This window comes from Orycteropus afer, unplaced genomic scaffold (assembly GCF_000298275.1).
Source record: "Orycteropus afer afer isolate SDZICR_OR568_19922 unplaced genomic scaffold, OryAfe1.0 scaffold00113, whole genome shotgun sequence".
Taxonomy (NCBI): domain Eukaryota; kingdom Metazoa; phylum Chordata; class Mammalia; order Tubulidentata; family Orycteropodidae; genus Orycteropus; species Orycteropus afer.
In genome coordinates this window covers 6064596-6069014 of record NW_006921700.1, presented here as the reverse complement: position 1 = coordinate 6069014, position 4419 = coordinate 6064596, and positions in this window count along the sequence as shown.

Genomic DNA, 4419 nt, shown 5'->3' with positions numbered 1-4419 from the left:
TTTTTTTACTTTGTATTGTGATTTGGGTACAATTTTACAAAGCAGATTAGTTTTACATTTAATAGCTCATATACATTCTATTTCTTGACATTGATTACAACCCCCACCATGTACCAGCTCTCCCCCCGCCCACTTACTCCCTGTGGTTATCCCTTTCCTGTGTCCTGGCCTGTGTGTTCCTGGCTGCCTAGGTTTCCCCCTGTGAAAATGCTGCCCATCTGATCGTTCATGGTTGACTGTTCTAAGGAGTGCATGTCTGTTGTTTGACTGAGCATTGAGCCATGGCAGTGAATCCGATTCCAGGCCTGAAGGGTGACTCGGGGCCATAGTCTCAGGGCTTTCACCAGTCTCTATCCAAGCAGTAATCCGGCTCTTTTTTATGTTTTTGAATTTTGTTCCACATTTTTTTCTCCCACTCTATCCAGGATCCCTAATTTCGATCCCTTTCCGAGGAGTTGGCTGTGGGAGCTGGGCTCCATCTGGTTTTGGTCTCAGGGTCATGTAGGTTATGTAGGCTGAGGTTCCTATGGTCCATTGGTCCCTTGGACAATTGTTTCCACATCTTTGATTTTCTTCACTCTTCTTTGCTCTGGATAGGGAGAGACCAAGAGTTGTGTCTCAGATGGCTGGTCACAAGCTTTTAAGAGCTCAGTCGCTACTCACCAAAGTAGGATGTAGAACAGTGTTTTTGTGTAACATGTTGTACCATCTGAGCTTGATGTCCCCTGGTCCTGAGCCTGCAGGTACAGCAACTCACTCCCTCAAAGTGCTTCGCTGTGGCTAAGAAATTATCCTAACTTTGTCCTCTGTTAGTGCTATAATGTATATGGACATTGTGGTAGTTGTGGTTGTGTGTCAACTTGGCTGGGCCATGGTTTTGAGTGGCTGGGAAGCTGAACGTAGTTATCCCCCATGATGAGATTATAATCACTGTCATGTGGACTCTGTTGTGAGCAGCTAGGGAGCTGCCTTTGGGGGTATGGCTTGCTTCCAGTACATAAGGAGAAGCTTTGGGACAGGTCTCTAGTTTTTGACATTACCGGATCCTGCATTTGGCCAAGTCTTCTTCTCAGCGGCCTGCCACGTTGCCTGCTGATCTTGGGATTGTTCCTGGCCTTGAACTAGTGGCCTGCCATATTATCTGCTGATCTTGGGACTGTGCCATTTTACTTTTCAATCTTGGGTTTGTCAGCCTCAAGAGCCAGGAGCTGCATGAGTCAGAAAAATCCTCTAGCTCTGGTGGGCCCAGAACAGGAGGCAGAGCTCAAGCCCATGGTTAAGGGGCCTTCACCCAGCCCCTACAGCTGGCACTTTGAGTTGGCCTTCTAGCCTCCTAAACTGTAAGAAAATAAATCCCTGTTTGTTAAAGCCATCCATTTGTGGTATGTCTGTTACAGCAGCACTAGAGAACTGAGACAGATATTTTTATAGCACATACAACTACACATGTGGGAATATCATCTGCCAAACCCATGTATGGTCATGAATATATTCCTGTTTGCCGACCCATACTTTTTCTTCTTGCCTGCCTGCCTATATATCCACCCGTAGATTAGTGTTTGTTATCACTGATACTGCAGTACTGTGTATTTACTTTTGTTGTCTGTACCTCTTGTCCACCTCTTTGTCTTCCTTTTCTTTAGTAATATTGTGCTGGCCATGTGATTTTGTTATATTGCCTTTCCCTTCATCCAAATCAACAAATGTCTCTTAACTAGTCAGTTATTTTCCCTCCCGTCCCCGGTAACCAACAAAGAAAATTTCCTTTACTATGTAAACCTTCCCATGACTTTTTATAATGGACTCATATCTGTCCTTCTGTGATTATTTCACTCAACATAATGTTCTCCAAGTTCATTCATATTATGAGATGATTCATGGATTCTTCATCATTCTTTAATATTGCATAATATTCCATTGTGTGTATGTACCAGTTTGGTTATCCATTCATCTGTTGGTGGGTACTTAGGTCACTTCTGTCTCTTTGCTATGGTGAATTGTGCTGCAATGAACATGGATGTGTTGTTACTTGTGTTTTTATCATATCTGATAATCCATTGTTAAAAACTAGGTTCTGCAGTCATGCCCCTATATTTCCTTCTAGTTTTATGGTTTTAAGTCCTTGATCCATTTTGAATTTTTTCGGGTACAGTGTGAAGCATCGATTTATTCTTCTGCATATGGAAATCCAATTTTCCCAACACAATTTACTGAAGAGATTCTTCCTTCCCCACTGAATGTACTCAGCACCCTTATCGAAAATCAGTTGACCATAGCCACTCCTCAGAAGGAAGGTTGGGCAATCTACTTTCCGTAGTGATATCGCCTTGGAAACCCAAGGAGGGGGTAGCTAATGAGTCAGGTCTGACTCGACTGCACGTAACAACAGCACACACACATATATATAGGTTATTTTGGAACTCTCAATTATACTCTCTTGGTCTATTCTGTGTGCCTATTGTTATGTGAGTACCAGGATGTTTTGATTACTGTGGCTGTGTGGTATGTTTTGCATTCAGAAGTGTGAATCCTCCTACTTTGTTAGGAGGATTTCTTCACAACTGCTTTGGATATTTGTTGGAAAAGAGACATTTTGGATCACTAAGTATTCCAAAAGGCCTTGCTCTTTTAAACTAAAACAAAGTTTTCTGTTTTATATTTGCTGTTTTGAATGGAATATTCTTAAATTCTTTCAAAATGTTGTATCACGGACAGTATTGTCAAACTGAAAATACAACTTATACACGTGGTCCCTGGGTCACAAATGTCCACCTATAGACAAATTCTGTTTGTCCTTTAATGCAGGTCTTCAAACCAATTCTGTCATGGCTGGTGAAGGAAAACAGGAATAGACCAGAATTTTTTATTTTGGGTGATTTGTCACAGTGACCAGAAAGGGAACATTATAAGTGGAAGTCTTAGAAGAGACACTCAGAAGAAGTGTAGTGAGCCATTCAGGAGCCTGAGGCAGGAGACTGGCTTATTGCCAGGCCTGTGAAGAGACATATTCAGAGGGGCAGGGCCACCACCTTTGAGTGAGGTGCTGCCACCTTTGAAGCCCTGCTTTGTTACGTAAATTTCCCCTCACTTTGAAATGACTGAACCAACCCCTGCTTGCAACAAATTCTTCATCACAATCATCTTCACTCAGTTGCATGTGCAGCTTTTAAATCATTGAAAAGGCTTTTCTTGCACTAAAGGTTAAACAAGAACCATTGCACTTCTTCCAACTACAAATTTGACTATAAGACACACTTAGTTGTAGCTGTTATTTCATCTGCTTGTGGCCACTACCTTCTTTTGTGATTTCACGGAATCTTAGCTGCTGCTGCTAATTTGCCGTGGTTGGAAAGTAAGCTGGTACTGTATATGTAGTTTAAGGGTGCACAGGTCAAGAGGAGAGGAGGCTACTGTGTACAGCATGCTCGTGACAATACATTGTGGTTCTTTTAGCTTACTACCCTTTCCTGACTCCATTCAGGATTAAGTGTAGTTTTGCCATCTGTCTCAGCAAATACACACAAATTTCTTCCATTTCCAGAACCTCATATACTACCTATTGTGCTTGACACACCTCCGACACCTCCATAGCATTTAAATATCTCTAAGATTACATTTTTAATACTTCAGCAGTATCCAATAACGTATTCAATCTCTCTCTTCTCTTTCCCTTGGAAAGTCTGTCTCCAAATAAATGTGCGTGTACCTGTTCTTATGTCATGCATCTAGGTGGCTTCTCGCTTGATCAGTTTGGGGCATTATCTAATGACATCTTGTTTTGGATGAAATAGAAAGTAGCTCTTCAATCCCCCTGCCCTCTACCACCATACATACATGTCTTTCTCTACCATCCAAAAATCACCATTTCAGGCTAACTCCACATTCAGTATTTTTATTAGAACTGTATGCACTGTTCACTGCAGAGCCAAGTAGTGAATTAGGTTTACATTTCCTTTCTTGATGACTTTGTCTTTTCTAAATTTAGTAAGTGCTTTGTTTTTATATCTGCTTAATTTTCTAAGTAACTGTTCTTAGTTTTTTGCAACACATTCTCAGATCTCTCAGATGTCTATCATTTTTCCAATAGTCAAACATATCAGATCAACTTTATCCACTGATGTTCTCCTCTACCCTTGTGGGTTCATAACTTTTTTCCTTTGTTCTTAGTGGGGTTTCGAGAAACCAACTAACACATGATTAATCTCCTCTGCTTAAAATTTCTATGGCTGTAATTTAAAACATAGAAGTTTAAATGTCATCTATGTTTAAAAGCTTATCTGCATTCATCAGGATATAGGAAATTGGTCTGTCAGTTGGAGGAAAACTTAGCTTACTCCAACATGTGGTATTTTCTTCTAATGCAGAGGTCACAACTCAAATGCCTACAGAACATAGGCTGTAATAATAAATGAGTAAAGC